The 17,089-nt window shown below is 46.1% G+C and overlaps 1 protein-coding gene across 7 annotated transcripts in view; it reads left to right on the plus strand.

Annotated features, from left to right (window-relative positions):
- CPEB3 (cytoplasmic polyadenylation element binding protein 3) overlaps positions 1-17,089 on the plus strand; it is a 255,613-nt gene that overhangs the window by 8,611 nt on the left and 229,913 nt on the right. Inside the window, exon 1 of one of the 7 annotated variants that reach the window (XM_068257806.1) lies at positions 13,999-14,051. The exons of the other annotated variants lie outside the window; for them this stretch is intronic. The gene's annotated coding sequence lies outside the window, so the exon portion shown is untranslated. Of the gene's footprint in view, positions 1-13,998; positions 14,052-17,089 lie in introns of those variants that run through there. 7 annotated transcript variants of the gene reach the window in all.

Below are 17,089 nucleotides of genomic sequence, written 5' to 3' on the forward strand. Positions count from 1 at the left end.
CTCAGGCACGTCTAGGTTTTCCAGTGACCAGATCTCCCTTCAGTCGGGCAACTCCAGCTACCTAATACTTGGGGGCATCTTTAGCTACTTAATACTGAGGATAGCTCTGACTACCTAATACTAAGGGGCCCCTGTAGCTACTTATGATGAGCAAGGGAACTAAGAGCTTGAAAGAAAGGGGGAGAACCGAGAGCCCAATATGGTGTAGTATGTTAATGAGGTGATGTCTGATGCAAACACACACAATGGTTATACTCACAAGGACGGGTCGCCTCCAAGGCAACCACTGGATAAGCAGGCGGGGAGAATTGTAACCTGACCCCGCTCAGGGTTAAGAAGTCGCTCTCTGTAGATAGAAGAAAATGGGGATACACCCCTCCACCAAGGGTGGACTAAACAGTTATGTGGTATAACAACAGAGGCGCCAAGTAGAGTAAAATTAGTTAAAATTGTTAAAAAGGGGGAAGTGGGTGGACTCACCTCCCTTCTGAAAAAATGGCCAGACAACGGGCAGGTTACTTCAAGTTTAAAGTAACATTTATTATGAGCTCCAAAAGTGCAACGCGTTTCACGGGTAACAGTCCCGCTTCTTCAGGCAAACAATTTTTGGAGGGAGCAAAGTCGGGTCAAGAGCCAGATATAGCGCCTCTGTCAGACTGAGAGGCTATAGAGGCGCTATATCTGGCTCTTGACCCGACTTTGCTCCCTCCAAAAATTGTTTGCCTGAAGAAGCGGGACTGTTACCCGTGAAACGCGTTGCACTTTTGGAGCTCATAATAAATGTTACTTTAAACTTGAAGTAACCTGCCCGTTGTCTGGCCATTTTTTCAGAAGGGAGGTGAGTCCACCCACTTCCCCCTTTTTAACAATTTTAACTAATTTTACTCTACTTGGCGCCTCTGTTGTTATACCACATAAAGGGAACTAAGAGAGAAGTTATAGCTGGGCCAGCCAGCACACTAGTGGTGTGGTTTGGTTGGGGTTTGTAGGTTCATGGAGGGGGAAGTCTAGGGTGCCAGGACATCTGTGCCTATAGGCTTCTGTGATGTAAATCCGGGTCTGATATGGGCAGCTTCGACAAGAGACAAATTTATCTCTATTCAGATCCAATTTAGAGATAAATTTGTCTCTTTGTGGAAGCTGCCCATAATCGTCAGATCTATGGCTACCTTTTTGCTACTTTGCTCAACCATCACCAGCCGCATGTGAAGAGCTTGTGAGTTGTGACCACACCCTTTCCCCATTTGACCAAGTGTCCGCCCTTTGCAGTGGTGCAGAGATTGGGCAGATGTGGCCAGCATATATCCCAGAGCATCTCCCTGCATGCTGTTATTGTATTTCTGCTGGTATGCACTCAAGATGATGCACTAGAGAATCAGAATTGTGTTTATTTCGACAAGTACAACGAGAATTGTACCCGGAATTGATTTTGGCACAAAATAGGATCGGTGATGGTACAGTAGCAGAAAGGTGCGTTTAGCATGCAGTGGATACAGTAAAAACATACAGTGCATACAGATACATACAGCAGGTATGGTGTATACAGTAGGTTCAGTGCATATACATAGAATAAATGGCATAGATGGTGAGATACAGAAGGAGGACCCAGGAGAAGGACCGGGGGAGGGGGGGTAGTCCATGGCACTCAAATGCTACTGCAGCGATATTTTGAATTAGATGCCCCGCAGTCTATCCTGGGGAAAAGAGATAGAGGAGAAGAAAAGGAAAGATAAAGAGAGAGAGAGAAGATGGAGAGCAGTGAGTCCTCCATTGCAATCCCCAGCGATAATTATAACAGTCCGTAGCAGTAGTTACGCAGTCCATAGCATAAATTGTGGGTAGTCCATACCAATGATTGTAGGTGTAGCTATGGCAGTAAATGTGGCAGGCCACAGCTGTAAAAGTAGCAGACCATAGCAGAGATGTGGGGCAGTCTATGACAATAATTATGATAAGACTATACCCTCAGTAGCAGCACTTACAATTTAAGTGACCGCCGGTCCCCCATTTAGAGTTAGGAACAGTGGAGCAGGGCCAGAGATGGCTTTGCCTGGCCTGCGGTGCAGCAGTCCGGGTGATCCAGTGGTGGGTGGAGATGGAGATCCCGAGACCCAGGAGTTGTGGCCTCTTTTGGTGCTGGTTGCCGTTTGGGGAGGCCTAGCATTGGAGATGTAGCAGCAGCAGGCAGGAGCCTGGACTGCGCGCCAGAGTGCGGCTGTGCGGGAGGAATTAATCCCGGGAGGGGGGGGGGGGGTGAAACCGTGGTGGTGGCAGCAGGCAGTGGTGGTCTGACTGGAGAATTGGCATACTGACCTCCCTGGCCACATGAGATGGTCACAAATGCACTCTGAGATTTATGATTGGGTGATGGAGGGCAGCAGTGAGGGATCCTCAGTAACGACTAGCGTATATTGATATGTGTGTGTGTTTGAGCTGCATTTCTGGAGCACTCTGAATGCATCTTAAAGTGTACCTGTAGGGAAAAAAGTGCCCCTACAGGGTCCTTATCCCGGCCCAGTCCAGTGCTGAGACCGCTGAAAAAAGTTTATTAACGTGCACAGTAACACGGACCCGATCACTCTCAGGCGTAAAAAGCAGGTCTGGGCTACTATGCAGGTGGCTTGTGCAGTAGCACGGACCTGATCGGGCTCATATGTTTCCGCCAAGTGGGTCCATACTACTGCGCAGCCACAGTGCGGCAACGCTTCTGGGATCTCATCCCTGGATCAGCCTGGCTCAGGAGGATGGGAAAAACCTCTGTATGGATCAGGAGACTTCACCCTCCCTATCTAAGTATCCAAAATAGGTTGTAGCAAACCTCAAACTTACACATGCAGAGGATGCTATTGTGGACAGGAACATGTACAATAATACGCGTGGCCAGGGCCGAACAGGCGCAGTTGCCATCGACTTGGTGGAAACTAAACTGTGCCGCTGCCGGGGGAGCGGAGGATCGCTGAGGACCGGTGTGGGACAGGACGGCTGCAGGGAGCTGGCAGAAGCTCCAGGTAAGTGATTTTTTTTTTTTTTTTACTTTTTTTTTACTCCTTTAACTTTTTAACAACCACGTCACGCCATTTGGCATGAATGCGGCATGAGGGCGCTCTACTGTTTAAACTTCCTGCCGGGACAGGAAGTGAAGCCAGCCAGACCAAACGCAGAACCCAGTGCGGAGAAGAAGACATCGGTGACAGCGAGGACACGTGCCGGCCGGAGCAGCTATTGTATAGTCGCTCTATTGCGTCGATCGTTGGGCATTCGAACGCTGCTATCGACTCACTCCCGACCCGCCGGCGATCGAGAAAAATCTTCCGCATGGGCGGCTCGACCGGAATCGACGGGAACAATTGATTTCGGACTGAAATCAACGATTTCACAGCAGATTCGATCACAGTGATCGAATCTGCTGTATATCGGTGGGGAAGTCGTTAGGTGTATGGGCCCCTTAAGATTTTCTGCTAGATTTACCTGCCAGATAGATAATTTCCAACATGTTGGAAATTATCTAACCATCTATCTGCCTAGCAATTAAGCATTGTTCTACGCAGCAGGAGATAACCAGAAGACAATGCACCAGAGATAATGGCCTCAATTCACTAAGCTTAACTCCTGTCTTTAATAACTCTTCTGAGCTGTTTTACAGTTATCACAATTATATCACCATGGTGATAACTGTAAAACAGTTCAGAAGAGTTATTAAAGACAGGAGATAAGCTTCGTGATTCGAGGCCAATGACCAGTCTCTACCAGTACTTTATAGAAAATAATCTAATTACAGAAAATCTTATAGAAAATCTAACAGACAATTGTATGGTGTGTACTAGGCTTAATGGTGGGAATACACGGTGCGTCACCGCTCGTCCCCGCGGGCACTTCCTTATCTGCGCTTCGTTTCTTCCATTGTCCGCCCGCGGGGATCGAGCGGTATCGACCCGCCGCAGTGATCGGACAGGTTGAATATTATCAATCGAGCCATCAGCAGCTCGATTGATAATATAAAACGAGCCATGTATGCCCAGCATAAGGCATACTATCTGATCTGGGAGCTATCCGGATCAGGTAGCGTCAATTGTCGCCACTCTCTGCTGCTCCTGTGGCCAGAAATTCTTTTGTTTCATTTTACTCAAATAAAACATGCCTCTGCGTCCCATTTGCCCCGCCCTGACGCTGCTTCGGGTACATTTTAAGCACAGTGTATGAATCTTGGAATGAGATCTTATAGAGCAGTGTTAAATGCCAATGAATAGGCACTCAGCTGTGTTTGGCTTGTGTTGCATCTTTCTTATGCTGCAGGCTGGAGTGCTTCCTGATTGCTTTGATCACAGAAGGAGTATGGGGAGAGTAAAATGCACTGCGGACATCATTTAGTTGCAGTGTGTTTACATTGCTTTTAAATAAATTGTAAAAGGGCAAATGATTGCTTTACCAAGGATCAGCAATCTTTCTACATAGTAGGCACATAGCCGATTGGTCTGACAGACTCTTCTGTGTGCGCTAGAATTTAGGGCTCGTTTCCAATATAGCGAATCTGCATGCGGGCACCGCATGCGGATTCGCATAGGCAATACAAGTGGATGGGATTGTTTCCACTGGTGCGTTGTGCAGGTGCGTTTTGGTGTGCGGGGGAAATCTGCACGGCAGAGCCGTCAGATTTTGCGTGCGGCTGGAATGCGGGCGAATCGCCCGCAATGCTTTTAATAGGGAAATCGCATGCGGCTTTGTCATGCGGTTTTCCCCGCGATTTCGCGTGCGATTTCGCATGTAATGGTATGGAAATTTACACAGGCAGTGACATGGTTAAATTTGCCTGCTTCTTAGCCATGTGAAATCGCGGGAAAACCGCATGCAGAAACGCATGCGCTTTCGTCCACGGTGGAATCCAGGCGATTCCGCACCGCAACAGTGGAAACGAGCCCTTAGAAACACAAGAGTAGTATTGGGAAATGGTATAGTGAGAGCATTTTAAGCAAAACGTTGGTTGCGACACACCTATTCCGGGCTGGACAAATGCCAGATCTTGATAGGAGTGATTAGGAATTGCTCCTACTGCAGAACTAAGCAATGTGGATGAGAAGTACCGATTTCTGTCTTATAAGAATACAAGAGAACATATAGCTGACATTATGGGCTTGATTCACAAAGCGGTGCTAACTGTTAGCACGCCTGTGAAAACCCCCTTAGCATGTCTAAATGAGCTTTTCGCGCATAAAACTTTATGCGTGTAAAACTTTACGCGCGTAAAACTTTACGCGCACACTGCACAGAGCGCAGGGCGCTCCGCGCGAAGTGCCTATTAAAGCCTATTGGACTTAGCGCGCATAAAACTTTGCGCACGTAAAACTTTGCGCGCGCAAAGTTAGCGCGCAATCTGATTGAGAAATCCGGTGCTAACCTACTTAGCACCCTGGTTAGCACGTCTAAAGACTTTAGACGTGCTAAGTAGGTTAGCACCGCTTTATGAATCAAGCCCTTTGACATTGATTTGCAGATATGTGTATTTCTTATGCAAATTAAATCGATAAAACACACTAAGATTGATCTGAAGAAGGAACTGAAATGCCTTTCTTTTTAGTGGATTGTCACATACTCATGATTGCGTCAACAAGGTAGGTTCTTTGAATTATATACATATACAATTAAGAACTATGTTCCTTCCAGAGTAAAATGAGACATAAATTACTTTTCTCCTATGTTGCTGTCACTTACAGTAGGTCGTAGAAATCTGACAGAACCGACAGGACTAGCTCATCTCCTCATGGGGGTTCACAGGGATTTCTTTATTTTCAAAATATTCTTAGTGAATGGCAGTTGCTCCGTCCAACTGCCAAAAAAGTGTACGGTGAGCAGGGAGGCTGGCCAGCATCTTTGTATAAATCTTTTTCAGGGAATGTCTTTATAAAGAATAAAGGCCATGCTGAGAATTCCCTATGGAGAGATGGACTAGCCCAAAACCTGTCGGTAATGTCAGATTTCTACTACTTACTGCAAGTGACAGCAACACGGGAAAGAAGTGATTTATGGCTCATTTTACTCAGGAAGAAACGTACTTCTCATTTGTATGTAATTTTAAATTTTAAGATTTTTGCGACAGTTCCTCTTTAAGCAATGTAAAGTTCACTCAACAGTAGTTTTATCTGAGAAATGTACTGTATTTTTTGGTCTATAAGACTCACTTTTTCTCTGCTGCAATGGCAGGGTCTGCCTGTATTGTGCCCATGTAGAGGAGAACACGGAGGAAACGGATACAAAGGGGGACAGAGGAGGACAGAGGGAGACACATGAGGTATAAGGGAGCATGAGGTACAAAGGGGGCATAATCCACAAGATGCCCCTTCACCATGGATGCACCAGGTTTAGTATATATATTTTTTGCCCTTGTTTTTGTCCTCTAAACCTAGGTGTGTCTTATGGTCCAGAGCATCTTATGGTCCAAAAATACGGTAATCACTCCTGATAGCTAAGGACATCGCGCCAATGTATTATATCATTATGATTGATGACAGACATAGACATAGATCTCAATCCAGGCATCATTCATACCCCTTTCCCAAAGGTCTAGAAGTGTGGAAGTAGCCAAAGATGGGAGAATTTTAAGGCAAACCTGAATTGAGAATTAAATGTGAAAATAACCTTACACAGGTCATACTTACCTCCCGTGTAGTCTACTCATCAATCTCTTTCTCCTCTCCCACGTCTAGTTTGTCCACTGTGATCAATGGAATTCTCCATCCTCCATTTTAAAAAATGACCAATACCCCATAATGGCTCCCTGGCCAGCACACTGTTAAACTGTAATATCACCCAAAGTAACTAATGCCAAGCTACTTATATACATTTATATAAAAAACACTCAGTGCCAACAGGTAATTTAAAAGGACCACTGCTGTGAGAGAACAGTGTCCAAAGTTCAGATAGGTAATGTCAAAGGTTTGCACAATCATAAAAGGGATTACAAATGATGTTGAATCACCAAACGATGTCCAAAGCTGTCTCTAACGCGTTCACCATCACCAGTATGGGAAATGAGGTGTACCAGATACCAACGACACACATTATAAGGTTGTATATAGGCTCAAGACACTTCCCGTGGCAGTGGTAGACACCAAGACGTTCCTCCCTGGAAATGCCACAGGTGGTTACAAGCAATGTATGGGCTGGTGCACACGACAAGAGCGCATGCTAATGTTATCCTACATGTGTGTTCACACTGGAGCAATGTGATTTTGTAAACATCCCACACAGCATTGCATTAGCAATAGCTTTTAAAATCTCTAGTATTTTAAAAGTTCTTGTAGTGTGCAGCAGCCCTATTAAAGACAACAAAAGCAACGCTAATAGCAGACTGCTTTAAGCTTCAGCTTTTATTTATATACTGTTGCCACATTTTCCAACAAGTTTCGTAAAAAAAAAAAAAATATATAGTAACTCAGAATAAAGTGATAATATTTAAAGGATACCTGAACTGATGCAATTAGTAGGAGGGTTGAACTCTTGCACAGACTGAAGGAAAATGTGTTGTAATGCACCCAGTATGTATGTAGAGAGTTCAGCCTGTCTAATCCCCCGTGACTAATCACAAGTTGTAATTTCATACACTAAAGATTTGTATCAGTTGTAACAGAGAAATGTTTTTCTGTAAAGGTTATGATGCTGTTGTGCATCATTTGAAACAGAGAGGAAGTTCTGAGTTCAGGTCCGCTCTAGGAAATTGTCTGAAGTCCCTTTCTATTATCCTGCTTTGCAATTGTTCAAAATATCTAGAGCTGTTATCTATGCAGCCTAAGGGCCCATTTCCACTGCTGCAGAAATCAGGCCAAATCCAAAGAGTTTCCCCAGATGCGGAAAAACGCTGCCATAAGGGATACTGCTGCCGCCTTCGAATCGATTTCCTTAGCAATTCGGACGACATTGCAGCATTTTTTTGTGCAAGAGGCAAGCGAATCCCATAGCCTTGCATGACATGGCTTCTGGGATTTGTCTGTGTACCTGCAGACTAGAAAGTCCAGCCGCGCGTCTCGCAGCCGCGCAGGGCGACTAGTGGAAACGGGCCCTAACAGCAAGACAAGCAAAGCCAGATGTCCTGTAATGCCTGCTAAACACTATGAGATTTTTTGGGCAGATTTACTGCCAGATAGATTAATTCCAACATGTCCAATCTGAATTCCAATCAATTTTCCATAGAAGTGAGCGGAAAATCGAACGGAAAATTGTGACATGTTGGAAAAAATCTATCTGGCAGTATATCTGCCAAAAAAATTGCTTTGTTTGTACCAGGCATAAAGTAAATAAAGCTAAATAGAAGTCAGCACACTTTTATCTGGCTGAAGAAACACTGCTGATAGTGGTCAGCTGGATAGCATACTGGTAAGGCTGGTGCCTTTGATGTGGGAAACACTGTTGCCACATTTTCTAACAAGTTTCCTAAAAAACAGATATAGTAACTCAGAGTAAAGTCAAGTAATAATATTTAACGTGCACCTGAACTGACACAATCAGATAAATAGTACTAGCCTTGATAAGAAATTGTCTGAAGTCCCTTTCTACTATCCTGCTTACGTGCTCTGCAGGCAGCAGCAAACAAACTGGTGTCCAAGCCTACTTCTGCATTGTGGGAGGCATAACGGCATGCGCGCGTTAGCCTAACATGCGTGTCTTGAGGATTGGGCCGAAAGGATGCACAGGCTTTTGCGTACGTGCGCATGCCTATACGCAGTCACGCCAAACTGCCTATTTAAACGGAGGAGTGCCAATAGCAACTTGCTGTAGTATTGCAGCTAGTTTGTTACTCCTGTGGCCTGACTAGTCTCTGTCCTGTTTCTCTATCTGATACTGATTTTGGCTTGTCTGAAAACCTGCTCTGTTATCGATGCTGATTTTGTACGTCTACCCGCTCCGTTACTGACCCTGGCTTTTCTGAGGACCCAATTTGCTGCCAATCTCTGCTCAGCCCGAGCATCTGATCTGTTGCCGACCTCAGCTTTTCCGCCTGCACAGTTGCTGAATCCTGGCTTGTGGTTACTGATACTGCTTCTGCAGTTCCGGTTGTTACTGGCGACAACTCAGTCTGCCAGCTGATTTCATATCTGCACACTACTCCCTCTGCCACTGGAGTGGCCAACCTCCAAGTCACAGTTCAAGCCCTCCTGCCTGTTATTGCCCATAGCTTCATGTTCACAATCCAGGGACTATGGGCGGTGACCTGCAAGAGAAGCTGTTCTCATCTCATTGGTCTCTAAAGATTCAGGTATGTGCTTCTTGGTAACCTGACACCTGCTAGACAAGTGTTAAAAAAAAACTCTAGCTGTTATCTATGCAAATTAACCAGTCTAACAGCAAGACAAACAAAGCCAGATGTCCTGTAAAGTAAATAAAACTAAATAGAAGTCAAAACTCTTTTATCTGGTTGAGGAAACACTGCTGATAGTGGTCAGCTAGAGAGCTTACTATTGCCTTTGATGTGGGATTTGAGCCTTTGACCAGGGTTTGAATCCTGGCTCAAGAAAACATGTAAAACAGTAGGGAGTCTTTGGGCAAGGCTCTTTAATAAACCTGGTCGCCCATGGAGCGCGCCTTGAAGGGAAGGTTCAGGGAGTGTTAAAAAAAAATAAAAATCCATATCCACTTACCTGGGATTCCTCCAGCCCATGGCAGGCAGGAGGTGCCCTCACCGCCGCTCCGCAGGCTCCCGGTGGCCGACCCGACCTGGCCAGGTCGGGCTCTTCTGCGCTCCAACGATGGGCTCTTCTGCGTCCCACGCGGGCGCGCTGACGCCATCAGACGTCCTCCGGGCTGTACTGCGCATGCGCAGAACTACTGCGCCTGCGCAGTACAGCCTGGAGGACGTCCGATGACGTCCGCGCGCCCCCGTGAGGCGCAGATTGGAGCGCAGAAGAGCCCGACCTAGCAGCCGGGCCTGGCCAGGTCGGGTCGGCCACCGGAAACGACCGGGAGCCTCTGGAGCGGCGGCAAGGGCACCTCCTGCCTGCCATGGGCTGGAGGAAGCCCCAGGTAAGTGGATATGGATTTTTTTTTTAACACTCCCTGAACCTCCCCTTTAAGTGGCTGCAGCACTGAAGCGCTTTGAGGGCCTTTTTTCCACTGCACAGCTGAATCGCAAATCGCTGGTGATTTTTAAATTGCTAGGGTTGCTACTTTATCAAAGAAATCATGAGAAGTATTTTCCACTATAGTGATTCGATTTGTAAATCGCAATCGGTTGCTGGTGCGATTTTTAAGAGGAATAATGAAATGCAAATGAAAAATCGCAATCGCATAACAAAATTAATGAAAAATTGCAATCGCTGGCATTTGTGATTGCGATTGCTAGTGGAAAAGGGCCCCTAAGTCTGACCGGAAAAAAGCGTGATATAAATGTTGTGTGTCTCGTCTTGGTAACATTTTAGTGCCAAAATGTTCCTCTGAGAATGAAGCAGATTGTACATCAGAATGCCATGGCTGCTGTTTAGAATTCAAAGTTAAAAATGCAACCCCTAAAAACCGAAAATAAAAATATGAGACTTTGTTCTATATTATTATTATTATTATTTTGGATTTATATAGAGCTGGCATCTTTCGTAGCACTTTACAATAGAAAATTCACAGTGGGTAATTCACAAGGCAATGGGTTACAGATAAACAACAATTGAAGAGGTCAGGAAAGCATCACACATGAGGGTGGAAAATATGTCACTACTTTATACATAAGGGTAAAAATTCTTGCCCAAATAGGCTTATAGTCTAAGGCATACATGTCAAACTCTAGCCCGCGGGCCAAATCTGGCCCTCAGAGCCATTCAACTTGGCCCCCCTAAGTGGTTTCCCCACTTTGCATTAAATTTTGCCCACTCTAGACCACCAGGGAAGCTATATTGGAGGTGAAGCCCTAGATAAACGGAAGCCATATGTGCAAGGTAGGAGGAAAGCACTAAACACTAGGGAACTGTATAGGGGAAGGTAGGGCCCCTAGACACCAGGGAACTGTATAGGGGAGGTAGGAGCACTAGACACCAGGGAACTGTATAGGGGAGGTAGGAGCACTAGACACCAGGGAACTGTATAGGGGAGGTAGAAGCACTAGACACCAGGGAACTGTATAGGGGAGGGAAGAGCACTAGACACCAGGGAACTGTATAGGGGAAGGTAGGGCCCCTAGACACTAGGGAACTGTATAGGGGAAGGTAGGGCCCCTAGACACCAGGGACCTGTATAGGGGAGGTAGGAGCACTAGACACCAGGGAACTGTATAGGGGAGGTAGAAGCACTAGACACCAGGGAACTGTATAGGGGAGGGAAGAGCACTAGACACCAGGGAACTGTATAGGGGAAGGTAGGGCCCCTAGACACCAGGGAACTGTATAGGGGAAGGTAGGGCCCCTAGACACCAGGGAACTTAATAGGGGAGGTAGGAGCACTAGACACCAGGGAACTGTATAGGGGAGGTAGAAGCACTAGACACCAGGGAACTGTATAGGGGAGGTAGAAGCACTAGACACCAGGGAACTGTATAGGGGAGGGAAGAGCACTAGACACCAGGGAACTGTATAGGGGAAGGTAGGGCCCCTAGACACCAGGGAACTGTATAGGGGAAGGTAGGGCCCCTAGACACCAGGGAACTGTGTAGGGGAGGTAGGAGCACTAGACACCAGGGAACTGTATAGGGGAGGGAAGAGCACTAGACCCCAGGGAACTGTATAGGGATTGAAGGGGGGCCATTAGACAAAAGGGAACTTTATAAGGGAGAAAGGTGGTCAGTAGACATTGAGGTTGGCCAGCGACTAGGTCGCAGTGTACAATTAATTTTGGCCCACTTTGTATTTGAGTTTGACACCCCTGGTCTAAGGGGATAAGTAGGTAGGGGGAGCTGTGTACAAGAATGTTGTCAGTGGGTAGTTAACCTCAAATGGTTAATGATGTTCAGTTACAAAATGACTGCACTAAAGTGAAGTTACCCTTTAAGTGATTATCCAGTTAGTCCCCTACTTATGAACAGTTTCCAATCACATAGGCCGCTTGTAATTCCTGCATGGGTTGTACATATTGGTACATGCAGATAAATGTTTTACTTTGAGACAACTCTGGATTTGGACATATGATATAAACAATGGGGATGACAATGACAAAACAGTTTATACAATACTGTAACATGTAACAACAAAATATGTACTGTAACAACAACAACAGTACATTTTGTACATGAGAACAACTTTGTAAGTATGAGACATTTGTAACTTTAGTGTTTCTAAGTGGAGGAGTATCTGTACCCAGGGTGGGACTCTTATCTGCAAGAGGGATGTGTTAAAGAGAGTCAGAAGCGAAAAAAATTACCTCTTTTTATTCTCTAGTCCTCTTCAGCATTATGATCAAACATGAATCGCCGCATCCACGCGGCTGAACGATGTATTTAAACCCCCTGAAATCTCTGGGGCAAAATCCTCCGGTACTTCCTGGAGGAGGCAGAGCTACTGCACAAAGCTCTGCTCCAGTCAATCTCCGCGGATCTCCGCCTCTCCTCTCCCCTCTCAGTCTTCCTTCACTGAGAGGGGCGGGAGGAGGCGGAGATCCACGGAGATTGACTGCACTGGAGGCAGAGCTACAGTGCAAACCTCTGCCTCCCCCGGGCAGCAAAATCCACGACCTAGAAAGTCGTGGAATTTTGCCCCAAGATTTTGCGGGGTTAAATACATCGTTCTGCCACGTGGATGCGGCGATTCATCTTTGATCATAATGTTGAAGAGTACTGCAGAGTAAAAAAGAGGTCATTTTATTGGCTTCAGTCTCTCTTCAAGTGTTTGTTAAACCTGACGAAGGGTAAATACCTGGAAACTGCCTTTCAAGTGTTCTGATAAGGCCCAGTTTATACCAGAATTTTGTCTGCTCTGCTTATCAGGCTCTACATTGTTCTTGCTTATATGGAAGTGATGAACTCTCAGAGGGAGCTCCATAGGTGACCAGTGGTTCATCTTTAGTAAAGGAAATAGCAACAGATATTGTATAGCAAAGTCTCACCCAACTGGTATGTCTGAGGAGATAACAGGCATAGTGCTTTGTTTTTTTTGGGGGGGGGGGGGGTTTCAAGTTCATTAAAGGGACTCCGAGCTCAAAATAAAAATGAAATCGGTAGTCACCTGGGGCTTTCTGCAGCCCAGTGTAGGTCGGGAGGTCCCACGGCGTCCATGGCTCCCCGGCGGCTCCCGGAGACACTGGGCCCGAGTGTCGGGCTCCTTCTTCCTGAAACGTCACGTCTGTCATCACCACGGCGGCCGGTGTGACAGTACTGCACATGCGCCGGTGAGTACCGATTTCGTTTTTATTTTGAGCTCCGAGTCCCTTTAAATGCTCACTAAGCCACCAGCGACGTCTTGTTGCCTTCCTGAAGCTCCCAGCGGCTTTCTGGCATCCGTGCACGACTTTCGGCATGTCACCTGACCCGACACGGGACAGGTGACCCACTGGGAGCCATACAGAGAGGAAACTGGAAAGCCGCTAGGAGCTTCAGGAAGGCTACAACACTTTGCTGGAGGCTTGGTGAGCATTTTACGCTGCACAGGTAGAAGTTTGTGCTTATTCAGCCAGTTGCTCAAGGAATCGGCAAGCATAGGGATATGTGAGGGAGCAGGCTGGTGTTGTACTTTATACTGGTTGAACTCGATGGACGTATGTCTTTTTTTAACCAAAATAACTATGTAATATGTATCCAGAATAAGGTGATCCCCGCTGGTTCCGGATACCAGGGACTTTGCTGTATTTTGCTTTTGGACTAGTTTCTATCAGATTTCTCCACATGTTTTGGTGAAGGGGGTAGTGTTAATTGCCGTTTGGAAGTGCTCACCATGCAATATTCCATTGTGCCACAATAAAATGATGACATCAATGTCCCACATTGCCAACAGCTCTGCTGTAAAAGTGTATTCATCATAAATGTCATTATAATCTCTTTTCTTTTCTTCGAAAGAACTTTGTCAGCACTTTGCCTGGCCTATATTTTCTTTGGATGGTGAACCTTTGCTCTGGTGTTCAGCTGGTCCTGATTGCCTCTACAGGAAATGACATGGGTGCGCAGTTATTTTTATTCCTCCGTCTCCGCAGCTGGCCACTATGTAGATTGTAATTGTGAAAGCTGGTTCCGAGCCTTTCAGGCCTGTCTTAGCAGCTGCAGGGTCAATGACATTTGCAGAGCCTATTCCTGTGAGGACAAAGCAGCGATATGATTCATGTATGCTATAATGCTGGAGCCTTTCTGCAGAGAATGCCTGTTCTTTTACTCCATGCTATTACTGTAGCGTGTTGTGTCAGAGAGGCTGAAGATAAGCTGCTTTATTACTATGGAAGCCTGTGCAGGAGTCTCATGAAGGATTCAGTCGCATAAAAGAAATAGGCAGAAATGGGAAAAAGCAAGGTTATCTTCTCACATACCTTAAAGCGGTATTGTCACCATAAAAATCAAATTTCAACAGCAACTGGTCTGAGTGTATTGAGTGATAAAGATGCTAATCCTGCATTCAAAACTTTCAAAACTTTTTCTGCTGTTATGATTTGGAGTTATCACATACTTAAGGAGCGCTGGCCCTTTAGTAGTCGGTGCCAAAGAATTGCATGCTGGGGGTTATTTTTATCTATAATGTATTCCTCCTCTTTCCTTTATTTCCCTGCCAGCTCCTTATCTGAAACCTAATCCCCTACTCACTTGTGTTTACAAGCAAGGCTGAGGTGGCTCAGCGATTGGAGGAGACAAGAAAAAAAGTAAAGGGCAGAAATGACATCACGAGTTAGCCTTAACTGTGGGCAAAAGACATGGCCCCCACCAGGAACAGAATTCTCATCATTTACTATATAACATTCACTGAAATCAAAACGTGGACAGTACAATACATGTGTTATGTAAGTAGATCAAGTATTTACTTATATATGTGTTTTTTTTCCCTGGCATAGTATGGCTGATCCTACTGCTTTAAAGAGAAATCCCACTTTTATTAAGGGAAATGCTGAAAGCCTGTGTGCGTACTGCGCTTTAGGCCGGTCTTACACCTGGCCATTGCTGGATGGTGTACTGGTTAAGGGCTCTGCCTTTGACATGGGAGTCCAGGGTTCGAATCCTGGCTAGGGTCAGTACCTATTCAGGAAGGAGTCTTATGCTGGATACACACGTTGCATTCCCGCATTGAATGCGCCGCTCGATTCCCGACGGTTTGATTATTTCCGAGCATTTATGAGCGCATTTCGATGATTTTTAGGTCGAATGCCATGTAAAGTATGGCAAATCGACCTAACGATCCATCGACCCGCGAATCGGACATGTCGGAAATAAACTAATCAACGGGAATCGAGTGTGGGAACGCAACGTGTGTATCCAGCATAAGGCAAGACTTCCTGACACTGCAGGGTGGCCCCTTGCGCACGCCCCTAGTGGCTGCAGCTCTTGAACGCTTTGAGTCCGACAGGAAAAAAAGCACTATACAAATGTTTGGATTATTATTTGGATTATTGCATTTGAGGTGCGATGCTCCGCCCCCCCCAATGCACCGCAACAAACTTCATTCGTATGACCCTGTGGCAGAGTGATATACATAACACCGTGCCCAACGCAAGCCTGGCGCTGCCACTCACCACGGGACATACTCCCTGCTGGACAGAAACATCACTGGGATTCCCGAGCTTCCTGTAGTATTTCCGTTGTTCCGCAGATGCGTGCCGCACCACTGTCGCCAACATATTTAAAATCCCTGCGTCGCCCATTGACTTACACTACTTCCGACAGTAACGCACTGTTGACTTTGCGGAGGCACTTCCGGCGTGATAGGTTACGTGGGCTAGGCCCCATTGCCTTGCATTGTTGTTGCATTACTTTGCAGTAAAACAGGGTAATGCAACGCACACTTACAAGGCAGGTGTAAAAGGGGCCTTATAAGAATCTGAGCCCCTTGGTGCTCCAAAGTTGAATAAATATATATAATGAACTCCCCCTAAAGAAGGTTCATAAATGCTGCTGAGTTTTGGGGTGGGCAGCGTGTGGTGGGCCCCCTGCTATATGAGAGACGGCGTCTCCATCCTCTCTGTCCCTGTGCTGCATAACTGCAAGCTGAAGTATTCGCAGTGATGTTGCCTGCCCCGGGCCACAGGAGCGCATGCCAAGAGATGTAGCCCATCTATGTCATTATCTTTACCGATACACAGAGCAGGATCATCCACAAGGCAACCTAGGCAAGTGACTGGGGCCCAGTGGGTGTCAGGGGGCCCAACTACCACTTGCTCTGACCTCTATCTTATCTTAGATTAACAAAAGGAACCTACAGGATGAGCCAAAGCAACTACCTTGACCGGGGCCCCATCTCATCTTAATCCATCTCTGTGGCGATACGTGGAGGCTTGCGATGCTTCTGTACAGATACATCTGCAGTGGGTCTACTTCCTGCTTTCATGGATTCTGATTCTGACATCCTGTGTTTACAAATTAGCTGCTCTGCCAAGATTCCTGAGCTGACACAGCTAATTACACTGGTGACTAGTCACAGATGAGGGAGAATTAGACAGGCATTACTCTCTAAATACATACAGGGTGCATTTCTCTCTGTTTTCCTTCTGTCCTGTGCGAGAGTTCAGGTCCACTTTAAGGCAGTTGCTGCAATGCCATGTTTGACATCCTTCCCACTCCCTTCTTTGCAAGCCAAACAAAGACACAGACCTAGTTTCTGTACTTCTCCAGCATTGTGCATTGTTCCTGGATGTTGAACAAACCTTAGGACAAGGGACAAGGAGGACTTGTTATCTTCTCTTGTAAGCAAACAGTTAGGAACATGCTGACCATCCCATGTAACATTATCAACCTCTCAAATGAACCCTTCCTGAAATGCAGAGAGGACAAAAGGCTTTTATTTACTGAAAGCATTATTATGGCTATGGGAATGCATTTTTTTCCACACGACCGACCGCACGACCAAGCGATTGCACAACTTGTATTTTCCATGCACCAATCAGCTGAACGGTAAACTCCTTTGCATACTGTACACACAAGTGGAATGGTGGACTGCACGACATGGCCACATTCAAAACATGTACAAGTCGTTCAGACGACTTGTATACACACAGCCAACTG

This window comes from Hyperolius riggenbachi, chromosome 10 (assembly GCF_040937935.1).
Source record: "Hyperolius riggenbachi isolate aHypRig1 chromosome 10, aHypRig1.pri, whole genome shotgun sequence".
NCBI classification, from domain to species: domain Eukaryota; kingdom Metazoa; phylum Chordata; class Amphibia; order Anura; family Hyperoliidae; genus Hyperolius; species Hyperolius riggenbachi.